The sequence below is a fragment of the Rattus norvegicus genome, chromosome 4 (genome assembly GCF_036323735.1).
Source record: "Rattus norvegicus strain BN/NHsdMcwi chromosome 4, GRCr8, whole genome shotgun sequence".
In the NCBI taxonomy this organism is placed as follows: domain Eukaryota; kingdom Metazoa; phylum Chordata; class Mammalia; order Rodentia; family Muridae; genus Rattus; species Rattus norvegicus.
Window position 1 is genome coordinate 87,226,774 of NC_086022.1, and position 14,813 is coordinate 87,241,586.

Here is a 14,813-nt window from a genome sequence, read left to right on the forward strand (position 1 = left end):
TCTCCAAAATTGACCATATAATTGGTCAAAAAACAGGCCTCAACAGGTACAGAAAACTAGAAATAATCCCATGCGTGCTATCGGACCACCACGGCCTAAAACTGGTCTTCAATAACAATAAGGGAAGAATGCCCACATATACGTGGAAATTGAACAATGCTCTACTCAATGATAACCTGGTCAAGGAAGAAATAAAGAAAGAAATTAAAAACTTTTTAGAATTTAATGAAAATGAAGGTACAACATACCCAAACTTATGGGACACAATGAAAGCTGTGCTAAGAGGAAAACTCATAGCGCTGAGTGCCTGCAGAAAGAAACAGGAAAGAGCATATGTCAGCAGCTTGACAGCACACCTAAAAGCTCTAGAACAAAAAGAAGCAAATACACCCAGGAGGAGTAGAAGGCAAGAAATAATCAAACTCAGAGCTGAAATCAACCAAGTAGAAACAAAAAGGACCATAGAAAGAATCAACAGAACCAAAAGTTGGTTCTTTGAGAAAATCAACAAGATAGATAAACCCTTAGCCAGACTAACGAGAGGACACAGAGAGTGCGTCCAAATTAACAAAATCAGAAATGAAAAGGGAGACATAACTACAGATTCAGAGGAAATTCAAAAAATCATCAGATCTTACTATAAAAACTTATATTCAACAAAACTTGAAAATCTTCAGGAAATGGACAATTTCCTAGACAGATACCAGGTATCGAAGTTAAATCAGGAACAGATAAACCAGTTAAACAACCCCATAACTCCTAAGGAAATAGAAGCAGTCATTAAAGGTCTCCCAACCAAAAAGAGCCCAGGTCCAGACGGGTTTAGTGCAGAATTCTATCAAACCTTCATAGAAGACCTTATACCGATATTATCCAAACTATTCCACAAAATTGAAACAGATGGAGCCCTACCGAATTCCTTCTATGAAGCCACAATTACTCTTATACCTAAACCACACAAAGACACAACAAAGAAAGAGAACTTCAGACCAATTTCCCTTATGAATATCGACGCAAAAATACTCAATAAAATTCTGGCAAACCGAATTCAAGAGCACATCAAAACAATCATCCACCATGATCAAGTAGGCTTCATCCCAGGCATGCAGGGATGGTTTAATATACGGAAAACCATCAACGTGATCCATCATATAAACAAACTGAAAGAACAGAACCACAGGATCATTTCATTAGATGCTGAGAAAGCATTTGACAAAATTCAACACCCCTTCATGATAAAAGTCCTGGAAAGAATAGGAATTCAAGGCCCATACCTAAACATAGTAAAAGCCATATACAGCAAACCAGTTGCTAACATTAAACTAAATGGAGAGAAACTTGAAGCAATCCCACTAAAATCAGGTACTAGACAAGGCTACCCACTCTCTCCCTACTTATTCAATATAGTTCTTGAAGTTCTAGCCAGAGCAATCAGACAACAAAAGGAGATCAAGGGGATACAGATCGGAAAAGAAGAGGTCAAAATATCACTATTTGCAGATGACATGATAGTATATTTAAGTGATCCCAAAAGTTCCACCAGAGAACTACTAAAGCTGATAAACAACTTCAGCAAAGTGGCTGGGTATAAAATTAACTCAAATAAATCAGTTGCCTTCCTCTATACAAAAGAGAAACAAGCCGAGAAAGAAATTAGGGAAACGACACCCTTCATAATAGACCCAAATAATATAAAGTACCTCGGTGTGACTTTAACCAAGCAAGTAAAAGATCTGTACAATAAGAACTTCAAGACACTGAGGAAAGAAATTGAAGAAGACCTCAGAAGATGGAAAGATCTCCCATGCTCATGGATTGGCAGGATTAATATAGTAAAAATGGCCATTTTACCAAAAGCAATCTACAGATTCAATGCAATCCCCATCAAAATACCAATCCAATTCTTCAAAGAGTTAGACAGAACAATTTGCAAATTCATCTGGAATAACAAAAAACCCAGGATAGCTAAAGCTATCCTCAACAATAAGAGGACTTCAGGGGGAATCACTATCCCTGAACTCAAGCAGTATTACAGAGCAATAGTGATAAAAACTGCATGGTATTGGTACAGAGACAGACAGATAGACCAATGGAATAGAATTGAAGACCCAGAAATGAACCCACACACCTATGGTCACTTGATTTTTGACAAAGGAGCCAAAACCATCCAATGGAAAAAAGATAGCATTTTCAGCAAATGGTGCTGGTTCAACTGGAGGGCAACATGTAGAAGAATGCAGATCGATCCATGCTTATCACCCTGTACAAAGCTTAAGTCCAAGTGGATCAAGGACCTCCACATCAAACCAGACACACTCAAACTAATAGAAGAAAAACTAGGGAAGCATCTGGAACACATGGGCACTGGAAAAAATTTCCTGAACAAAACACCAATGGCTTATGCTCTAAGATCAAGAATCGACAAATGGGATCTCATAAAACTGCAAAGCTTCTGTAAGGCAAAGGACACTGTGGTTAGGACAAAACGACAACCAACAGATTGGGAAAAGATCTTTACCAATCCTATAACAGATAGAGGCCTTATATCCAAAATATACAAAGAACTCAAGAAGTTAGACCGCAGGGAAACAAATAACCCTATTAAAAAATGGGGTTCAGAGCTGAACAAAGAATTCACAGCTGAGGAATGCCGAATGGCTGAGAAACACCTAAAGAAATGTTCAACATCTTTAGTCATAAGGGAAATGCAAATCAAAACAACCCTGAGATTTCACCTCACACCAGTGAGAATGGCTAAGATCAAAAACTCAGGTGACAGCAGATGCTGGCGAGGATGTGGAGAAAGAGGAACACTCCTCCATTGTTGGTGGGATTGCAGACTGGTAAAACCATTCTGGAAATCAGTCTGGAGGTTCCTCAGAAAATTGGACATTGAACTACCTGAGGATCCAGCCATACCTCTCTTGGGCATATACCCAAAAGATGCCTCAACATATAAAAGAGACACGTGCTCCACTATGTTCATCGCAGCCTTATTTATAATAGCCAGAAACTGGAAAGAACCCAGATGCCCTTCAACAGAGGAATGGATACAGAAAATGTGGTACATCTACACAATGGAATATTACTCAGCTATCAAAAACAACGAGTTTATGAAATTCGTAGGCAAATGGTTGGAACTGGAAAATATCATCCTGAGTGAGCTAACCCACTCACAGAAAGACATACATGGTATGCACTCATTGATAAGTGGCTATTAGCCCAAATGCTTGAATTACCCTAGATCCCTAGAACAAAGGAAACTCAAGACGGATGATCAAAATGTGAATGCTTCACTCCTTCTTTAAATGAGGAAAAAGAATACCCTTGGCAGGGAAGGGAGAGGCAAAGATTAAAACAGAGACTGAAGGAACACCCATTCAGAGCCTGCCCCACAGGTGGCCCATACATATACAGCCACCCAATTAGACAAGATGGATGAAGCAAAGAAGTGCAGACCGACAGGAGCCGGATGTAGATCGCTCCTGAGAGACACAGCCAGAATTCAGCAAATACAGAGGCGAATGCCAGCAGCAAACCACTGAACTGAGAATAGGTCCCCCGTTGAAGGAATCAGAGAAAGAACTGGAAGAGCTTGAAGGTGCTCGAGACCCCAAAAGTACAACAATGTCAAGCAACCAGAGCTTCCAGGGACTAAGCCACTACCTAAAGACTATACATGGACTGACCCTGGACTCTGTCCCCATAGGTAGCAATGAATATCCTAGTAAGAGCACCAGTGGAAGGGGAAGCCCTGGGTCCTGCTAAGACTGAACCCCCAGTGAACTAGACTATGCGGGGAGGGTGGCAATGGGGGGAGGTTTGGGAGGGGAACACCCACAAGGAAGGGGAGGGGGGAGGGTGATGTCTGTCTGGAAACCGGGAAAGGGAATAACACTTGAAATGTATATAAGAAATACTCAAGATAATAAAAAAAAATAAAAAATAAAGAAATATATCTAATAAAATAATAAATAAATAAATAAATAAATAAATAAATAAATAAATAAAAGATGGGCAGGAGGGAGAGAGACAGAGAGACACACAGAATTAATGCAAGAAAAGATGTAATCATTTTAGCTCGGCAGATCCTATTTTCATCAGCTCTAATTTCATGTTCATTATTTTCTATATGGTTGTAATATGGATTTGAGCATTAACTATCAAGACTAGTTGACTGAACAGACACAATATTGGCCTTGTGAGATTTTGCTTAAGTGAAACCAATTGTATGTGCTTCTGTCTGATAAAGAGACAGGTGTTGGCACTATTCTAGGATCTACTGTTCTTGGGAGGGTTGCTGTGCTGCCTTTATCTCCAGTCAGATCTGGCCAGAACAAACAGTGAATAAAACAAATGAAGCCCTCAAGGACTCACTAGCACAGTGTGCTGAGAGCTGGCCCAGAGGCACCTCACACAGAGGGAGCTCTTGCTACTCTCCCAGAGCCAGAAAATTTCTCTTGCTCCCCTTACCCCCATCTCAGGCCAAGTGCTCCCACCCTGTATTTCTGCTTTCTGTTGCTGTATGAAACACATACACACACACACACACACACACACACACACACACACACACACACACACACCAAAATGTTACAACTTCAATTATTGGCAATATCTCCTGCCCGTGGGTTCTACTCCATGCTGTTTTGACTGTTTCATTCAGGTCACTTATATTCCATGAGGAATTCAACTAGAGCTTCATATTTTCCTTACTACAGTCTTTTTTAGCTTGTGTCTCCAGATCTGGCTTTTCCCTATGATCTCTCTCCAGTAGGATAACCAAGACTTCATGATAGCATGGTGATTTGGTTCCAGCCAGTCTATTCTAGTAGATAGGCCACTCTACAATTATGGACTCAGCCTGTGCTTATATCCTGTCTTCTAATGTCCCATTAGCCATAAAAAGGTCATGTAGCCAATATGGAGGAGACTTCACAAGAAGCCCCACTATACTTGTCTGTCATGACCTTTAAGCAGTAATTGCTTTACTCATTTTTCTGGGAAGCAAAACACTCAACCCTGCAGACTAAAGACTCTCCAAGTCAGTAGAAGTCTAAGACTGACAATGAACATTGACTTAAATTAATTAGTTGTCAGGCACGGTGGCACACATCTTTAAATCTAGCATCCAGGCATCAGAGATGGATAAATCTCTGGGAGTTACAGGCTAGAATGATCTAATAAGTTCCAGGCCAGTTTGGGCCACTTGAGGACTTATTTCAAACATCAAACAAGATACTCGCATTCAAATCCTGGCTATGATTTTAAGGCATGTTGGGCAATTTCTTTAGACTTTAGTTTTCTGATTCGGAAAGCAGGAACACTGAAAATCTCAGAGTGTTATCCAGTGACATACCTTTGTGAAATAACATGGCACAAAGCCTACTGCATACTGTTTGTTCAACATGCACCATGGTACACTTAAAAGACACAACAACTTTTGCGTGGACAATGAAGATTGCACAGACAATCCTGATACGTTTCTCTTAGTATCCATTAGCCATTAAGGTTTGGTTTGGGGGAGGGGCTTCTTTGCTTGATTGGTTTTTGTTAGCTTGCTTCAGTTGTGTTGTCCTTTATTTTAGTATCTACCTCAATGAGATTTCAGGGATAGAAAAATAAAAGAACAGCACTAGCCAGGTGTGGTGTTGCATTCCTGAAATCCCAGCACTGGGGAGGCAGATGTAATGAGATCAGAAATTCAAGGTCATCTTCAGCTGCATAACAAGTTGGAGACCAGTAGCCTGGGCTACATAAGAGCCTTTATTATATTGTCCAAGCATTTTGAACTTATGACATACTAGTGCCAGAAAAACAAACAGTAAATTCTCTCTCTCTCTCTCTCTCTCTCTCTCTCTCTCTCTCTCTCTCTCTCCCTCTCTCTCTCTCTCTCCTTCTCTCTCTCTGGATCCTAGCTCCAAATCTTTCGATATAAGCATACAACCTGAACCAGGAAAGTAAAGACGACTGTGGGGACAGAAGACCTAGAGAGGAGGAGTTAGTAGGACATAGGTGTTATGGAGGGGGAGATGAATAAAAAGAGGGAGGAGACTTCACCCGAGGCAAAGGAGGTAGGATAATAAAGAAGGAAAGAAGAAAGGGGACAAATAAGAATTTTTGAAAATGCTATATAGAATCATATTACTTCATGCTCACATAATTACATATATATGCCCTGAATGATCAAAAATTAATTTAAAAATGAAATTTGCATTTCAGAATCCAATTCTAAAAAGGGCTGAGGGAAGATCTTGCTTTGCTTTGATTTACTGAAAACAAGATCCAGCAAAAGAAATGCACTCTGGTTGGGCACCCTGGATCCCAGAGCAGACTCTAGGAGCCAGGTCTGCTGGAAATGTTCCTCGCTCTTTCCACAGGATTAATTAGGCCCCAGAAGGGCTCTGTGACAAACAGGAAACATGAAGTTCTTTTATCACAGAAGAAACAAAACAGCAAATCCCTGAAGCTGCTTGAAGTAGCATTGATAGAAACCTCAGGCTCCCTACCAGCAACCTTCTTAGGTCCCCGTCTTCTCTGAAGCCCGCCACACACATGCACACACACCCTCACAACCAGATTAGCTGCTTAGAACAGAAGACATCAGATTTCCATCCTAAGGAGGCTAAGTCTACTTCACTTTCCTCTAGACAGTGCCCTAATTTGTCTCCACTTTGCCACATAGCACAGGACACATGCTTTTGAAATTAATGATGCTTTTAAAAGAATAATAGCTCTGCTCTAATCAGATATTTCTTGCTACTCACAAGCTCACCATTAAGACTACCTAAGAAATAATCAGCAAATCCCCAAAATGCACTGCTTTCAAGCCCGCAAGTTGCTTAGTAAATGGTAATGAGTCGATCCAAGCCAGGTAGCCATCTCACGCCTGTGTAACGAAGCGTGCAGTGCATCCTCCAACAGGCAAGTCAGAATATGAAGCAGTGGATGTGAAATGAGTTTTTAAACATTCCTAGCTTTGTTGGTGGTGGTGGTGGTTTTTCCTCCATTGAGATAACAATCACATAATCATTCTGCACGTGCAATTCTATGGTAGTTCATGTTTTTATGATGTATAACCATCAACTTCTCCAGTTTCAACTTTTTCCATAAAAACATCCTGTACCCATTAAATAGCCATTCCTTATTTCCCCTGACCCTATCCTCTGACAACCTCTAAGCTCCTTTTTCAGTATGGACTTTTTTATTCTGGATATTCTGGGGGTACCAGGGGCTAGAGCAATAGCTTAGTCAGTAAAGTGCTTGCCTTTGCAAGCATGAACATCTAAGTTCAGTCACCAAAACCCACATAAAAACGCTGGGCATGATACAAGCATGTACTACAGGATAAGCATGCATTATAAGCACGTAATATGGACTTCTCATAAACCAGAGAATATAGAATCTCTACTCTTTCTCTTAAGCCTGTAAGAGAGAAACCTTCATATTGCCTTGTGGGCTGAAGTTCTTCAGAGTCCCACCATGCTGTCCTTCTATAATGTTAAGGACTCTGCTAATGAGTCTCTCACCCCAAAATAACAATAAGCAGTAAATGCATTGCTGCTGTGGACCACTGAGGCTCAGTACTAGTAGAAGTTGTATGTGAGGCTGGACAATGTGCAACTTAGAGCCATCAAGAAACAAAGTTGGATTCCTTATCCATCAACTCCTGGACCCTTAGATGCTGCTCCTAGGGATATTAAGTCCACAGCATTTCAGGCATAACATGCTTATAAGGACAAAGAAAAGCTGTAAATAGAACAATACAGATAAGGAAGCAGTCCGCCCAAGGCACAAGGGACCTACAGGGTGGGCCAAAAGACTATTGTAGGAAACAATGACGATATCCACCATCATTCCCAGAACCCACTCCATGGGAAAACCCCTCAGTTTCCATGTCTTCAACATATTCTCCCCACTTTTTGTGTGCCCTGATGTCTACCTTACCTAGATGCTACCTTGATGCAAGCAGCAGCAGTAAGGAGCAGCTCTTCCATAGTATACACTGAGCTGCCCCCAAGGCATTTGGAATGGAGGGGACTTGTATTTGTATGTCTGTATGACCTACCACAAGCCACAAGTCATATGGAATATATATTCCATATATGGAATACTCACGCGCAGAGTATTCTTACAATGCTCACAAGGGAAGGTAGAAAGACTCAGGCCAGAGGGTTGCATCCTGGTTCAGGTTACATTGCCTTTACCCAGAGACAGGAAGGCAGGAGGCAGGGTCTCATTTCCCATCCTTATTCCCACAGAAGATGAGAAATATCCTTGTCTTCTCTGTCAACCTTGGGCAAACCCCAGATACAACCTCTCATTCTGGTGAGAACACAGAAACTCCAAGCGTAACCTGTGAATGGGGAAGCAGCTTTATTTCATGGTCCAGCCTCAGAACTTCTGGCATTATTTCCTGGTGCTCTAAAGCCCATTCATTGCTTGTAGATCTATTTTCACCCACAGTGATTTACATGGCATAGATCTGGATGTTTCTGGGGAGACAGGAATAAGGGTGTCCTCAATAAGGGCTGTTCTCAGACCCCCAAAGAGTATGTTCCCTTCCCTTCCCTTCCCATCACCAGGATGGGAGCTCTTCAGTGTGGCTCCACCAAAACCCAACCAGTGCCCAATTGGCACAAGACAACAAGTTCAATGCTATGTGGCCTGCATGCTGTTACCCTGTGAAAATCTCTGAGGCAGATGGTGTCCATCAGTTGTGCTGATTACAAAGGGAAAAAAACAAAAACAAACAAACAAACAAAAACCAGAGGCTTCCAGAGATGGAAACCAGTACCCTGTTTTCCTCCTTCTCCCCAATAGTTTAGATCCTCACTCTCAATGGACCTATCAGTGCCCTCACCAGGTCTCATCTTACACAGCATACGGAAGCTGAGAGCTGAAGAGAGAAGCACACCTCTGTCTCAGACAGCTGGAAACATCACCGAGACCTAAATCAAGTGCAGAGTCAAGTTCAAAGCCCCAAACTCCTTCTTCTAACAACTGAAGAGAATGCACTGAATCTTCACCAGCTGCAAAGAATGTTTCCATTAAATAGAGACACACAGGGTTAGGAAGTTCATAAGAAATTTGCATAGGCCGGGTTCTCCTGAACATATAGCATGAGATAAGTCTGACAGTTTGATAGAGGTACATTTTACTAATGACTGAGACAAACCTGTTTGTGTGTAACTAATTCCTTAATGCCTTGATATATCTGCCTACCACAAAGCCCTTTGCACAAAAGGCCAGTTAACTTTGCTGCTTTGAGTTTATCTGAAGAGAGTGTGGAACAAGCTACTAGAAAAGGCCTTTACATGTTAGCTCTCATCTCAGGAACATTTTCCAAGGGCTGAGGACTAAAAACTCAGAACTTGTTGTATTTGCCTATCAGAGGAGCAAGTTCTAAGCTATGGTACATGAGACAGTGAATTGGAGTAAGAAGGCTGTGCTGCACTAAAGAACTAGATAATTTTAGCACAATCACCTGCAGGTGATTTCCCCAATGAGCCACTCTCTGGAGAGTTCTGCCTCCTTTTCCTGGGCAACATTCTTTCAGCTCCTTCATATCACAAAATTACTTACCTACCTAAGAAGGTTCTAGAATTAGCAGTTGCTACAGTTTCAGTTTACACCCATTCACACTCCTCCCAGTCCAAAGAAGAGCATCAAGAAACAATGATGATCAAGGGTTTCTCCAGGCATCCAAGGACTTCAAGAAATGGATGATTGGCATTTACTGTGTGTGTTAAATCTGACAGTAAGGAAAGTTTCTGCTATTGTGTCTGATACATATAGGTACTAAATAAATTTCTGTTCCATTTCCTTTAATATCTTTTGAAACACTCACTTTTTTGGGACTGTCTTAATTTCTCGGATCTTCTCTAAACCCAACTTGAAATGAGTGAGGATAAAAGCAATTAAATATACTAATCATGTGAATACAAAAGAGCAGCTATTACTAGCCTCATATTTAGTTGAGAATTTGTAACCAGTCAGGCCATGTGGTAGCACGGCAGTTAGGAGCATGGGCTTTAAAATCTGGGTCAGAATTCTGACTATATGCCTTGTTGATAAATTCTAATTTTTCCTTTTTATACTCAGAAGTGAGCCAAAACTTTTGTCCATGGTGTAATACGTCATTTCCTGATGTGATGTCTGTCAATGGTTTGCCTTAGTATTTTTATTGGATATTTTATGTATTTACATTTACATTTACATTTCAAGTGTTATTGCCTTTCCCCGGTTCCCCCCTCTCCCATTCGTCTCCCCTTGCTTCTATGAGGATGTTCCCCTTCCCATCCACCTCAACACCCTGGCATTCTCCTACACTGGGGAAATGAACCTTCAAAGGACCAAGGGCCTCTCCTCCTCTTGATGCCAGACAATGTCATCCTATGCTGCATTTGCAGCTGGAGCCATGGGTCCCTCCATGTGTGCTCTTTGGTTGGTGGTTTAGTCTCTGAGCTCTGGGTGGTTTGGTTGATTGATGCTGTTGTTCTTCCTATGAGCTGCAAACCCCTTCAGCTTCTTTAGTCCTTTCACAAACTCCTCCATTGGGGTGCCCAATCCCAGTCTGATGGTTATCTGAAAGCATCCTCATCTGTATCAGTAGGTCTCTGGCATAGCCTCTCAGGAGACATCCATATCAGGCTGTCAGCAAGCACTTCTTGGCATTAGCAATAGTGACTGGGTTTGGTGGCTGCATTTGGGATGGATCTCCAAGTGGAGCGGTCTCTGGATGACCTTTCCTTCAATTCCTGCTTCACTCTTTATCCCTGTATTTCCTCCCATGAGTATTTTGTTCCCCGTTCTAAGAAAGACTAATACATCCACATTTTGTTCTTCCTTCTACTTGAGCTTCATATGGTCTGAGTTGTATTGTGGGTATTCCAAACTTTTTGCCTAATGTCCATTTATCAGTGAGTGCATACCATGTGTGTTATTTTGTGATTGGATTACCTCACTCAGGATGATATTTTCTAGTTTCATCCATTTGCCTAAGAATTACATGTAGCCATTGTTTTTAATAGCTAAGTAGTATTCCACTGTGTAAATGTACAACATTTTCTGTATCCATTCTTCTGTTGAAGGACAGCTAGGTTCTTTCCAGCTTCTGGCTATTATAAATAAGGCTGCTATGAACATAATGGAGCATGTGTCCTTGTTATATGTTGGGGCTTCTTTTGGTTATATGCCCAGGAGTGGTATAACTGGGTCCTCTGGTAGTACTATGTCCAATTTTCCTAGGAATCACCAGGCTGATTTCTATAGTGGTTGTACCACCTTGCAATCCCACCAACAATGGAGGAGTGTTCCTCTTTCTTCACGCCCTCATCAGTATCTGTTGTTACCTGAGTTTTTGATCTTAGTGATTCTGGCTGGTGTGAGGTGGAATCTCAGGATTGTTTTGATTTGCATTTCCCCAATGACTAAGGATTTTGAACATTTCTTATGTGCTTCTCAGCCATTCGATATTCCTCAGCTGATAATTCTTTGTTTAGCTCTGTACCCCATTTTTAACAGGATTATTTGATTCTCTGGAGCCTAATGTTTTGAGTTCTTTGCATATATTATATATGAGCCCTCTATCAGATGTAAGATTGGTAAAGATTTTTTTCCCAATCTGTTGGTTGCTGTCTTGTCCTTTGCCTTACAGAAGTTTGAAATTTCATGAGGTCCTATTTGTCAATTCTTGATCTAATAGCATAAGCCATTGATATTCTGTTCAGAAAATTTTTTTGTCTGTGCCTATGTGTTCGATGCTCTTCCCCACTTACTCTTCTATTAGTTTCAGTATATCTGGTTTTATGTGGAGGTCTTTGATCCACTTGGATTTAAGCTTTGTACAAGGAGATAAGAATGGGTCAATTTGCATTCTTCTACATGCTGACCTCCAGTTGAACCACCACCATTTGTTAAAATGCTGTCTTTTTACGATTGGATAGATTTAGCTCCTTTATCAAAGATCAAGTGACCATATGTGTGGATTCATTTCTGTGTCTTCAATTCTATTCCATTGATCTACCTGCCTGTATCTGTACCAATACCATGCAGTTTTTATCATGATTGCTCTATAATACAGCTTGAGGTAAGGGATGGTGATTCCCCTAGAAGTTCTTTTATTGTTGAGATAATTTTCATTATTCAGGGGTTTTTTGTTATTCCACATGAATTTGGAAATTGCTCTTTCTAACTCTATGAAGAATTGAGTTGGAATTTTGATGAGAATTGCATTGAATCAGATTGCTTTCAGCAAAATGGACATTTTTTACTATATTAATCCTGTCAATCCATGAGCACAGGAGCTCTTTCCATCTTCTGTGATCTTCTTCAAGTTCTTTCTTCAGAAACTTGAAGTTCTTGTCATCCAGATCTTTCACTTGCTTGGTTAGAGTCACACTGAGGTATTTTATATCATTTGTGACTATTGTGAAGGGTGTCATTTCCACAATTTCTTTCTCAGTCTGTTTATCCTTTGAGTAGAGGAAGGCTACTGATTTGTTTGAGTTAATTTCATATCCAGTCACTTTGCTGAAGTTGTTTATCAGCTGTAGGAGTTCTCTGGTGGAATTTTGGGGTCAATTAAGTATACTATCATATCATCTGCAAATAGTGATATTTTGACTTCTTCTTTTCCAGTTTGTATCCCTTCCTTCTTTTGTTGTCTGATTGCTCTGAGTAGGACTTCTAGTGCTACATAGAATAGGTAGGAAGAGAGGGGGCAGCCTTGTCTAGTCCTTTATTTTTGTGGATTGCTTCAAGTTTCTCTCCATTTAGTTTGATGTTGGCTACTGGCTTCCTGTATATTGCTCTTATTATGTTTAGGTATGGGCCTTGAATTCCTGATCTTTCTAAGATTTTTATCATGAAGGGGTGTTGAATTTTGTCAAATGCTTTCTCAGCATCTAATTAGATGATTTTTTTCTTTGAGTTTATTTATATAGTTGATTAAGTCTATGGATTTCCGTATATTGAACCATCCCTGTATCCCTGAGATGAAGACTACTTGATCATGATGAATGATCATTTTCACGTTTTCTTGGATTCAGTTTGCTGGAATTTTATCGAGTATTTTTTTTATATTCATGGGGGAAATTGGTCTGAAGTTCTCTTTCTTTGTTGGGTCTTGTGTGGTATAGGTATAAGCATAATTGTGGCTTCAAAGAACAAATTGGGTAGTGTTTCTTCTGTTTCTAGTTTGTGGAATAGTTTGAAGAGTATTGGTTAAGGTCTTCTTTGAAGGTCTGATAGAATTCCGAATTAAACCAATCTGGTCCTGGGAATTTTTTTTGTTGGGAGACTTTTAATGACTGCTCCTATTTCTTTAGAGGTTATGACACTGTTTAGATGGTTTTCAAGAACATCAAAATAAGATCGTGCATCCTCTCAGATCACCACAGAATAAGGCTTGTCTTCAATAACAAGAAAAGCAACAGAAAGCCCACATACACATAGATGCTGAACAACACTCTACTCAATGATAATTTGGTCAAGGAAGAAATAAAGAAAGAAATTAAAGGTATTTTATAATTTAATAAAAATGAAGGCACAACATACCCAAACTTGTGGGACACAATGAAAGCAGTGCTAAGAGGAAAACTCACATCTCTGAATGCCTCCAAAAAGAAACTGTAGAGAGCATACACTAACAGTTTGACAGCACACCTAAAAGCTCTAGAACAAAAAGAAGCAAATATACCCAAGAGGAGTACACAGCAGGAAATAATCAAACTCAAAGCTGAAATCATCCAAGTAGAAACAACAAACCAGGAGCTGGTTCTTTGAGAAAATCAACAAGATAGATAAACCCTTAACCAGACTAGCTAGAGGACACAGAGAGTGTATCAAAATTAACAAAATCAGAAATGAAAAGGGAGAGAGAAAGACAGAATCTGAGGAAATTCAAAAAAATCATCAGGTCCTACTACAAAAGCCTAAAAAAACAAAACTGGAAAATCTGGATGAAATGGACAATATTCTAGACAGATACCAGGTCCTGGGAAGGGCTTTAAAGTAATCCATATTTAAATAAATGGATCCAAGGGCAGGATTTGAGTCTGAATGACAGTGATACATCTGTCATTTCTCATGATCCACTCCAATAGTGAATGGTTCCAAACACAAAACTCAAGAAGTCATACACCTTTGAGCAATCAGAGACCTGTGATCCTCAGCCCCATTTTTCTTTTTATCTCTCAGTTTTGTTCTCTGGATGAACATCCAAAGTTCAAACAGCCCTGAGCCCAGTAGAATCAGGCCCAGAGTTTGTTCTTGTAACAAGAAAATGAGATGTATGGAGTTGGCTTACATGACAATTAACAATAAGATAGTTTCTTGGATTACTGGGTAAATATTAATACGGACTATGCATTAAACAACCTTACAAACTACTTCTAAGTAGATAACCCATAGTTTCTCCTTGGTTCTTTGACTTGGTTCTGTGACCAACTAGCTCTAACCCTGTGCTCTGTTTTTTAAAAAAAGTCTATTTTAAAGACAAATATAGACTTATTTAGAGATAAACGGGTACAGGGCAGAATGTTTTTAAAAGACTATAGCCAAAGGAAACAAAGACTATATTAGTTACCTATACCTTTTACCACCATCTGGGGACCAAGTATCCAAACACATGAGTCCTTCAGTGACATTTTACATTCAAGACATAGTATTCTGCCTCTGGCCCCCAGAGACTCAGAGCCATTTCACAATGGAACATCCAATGCAGTCCAATTTCAAAAGTTCCCATAGTCTTGCAGTTTCTACCACAGTTCAGAAATTCAGTCTCTTCTAAAATTAAAAATAATATTTTG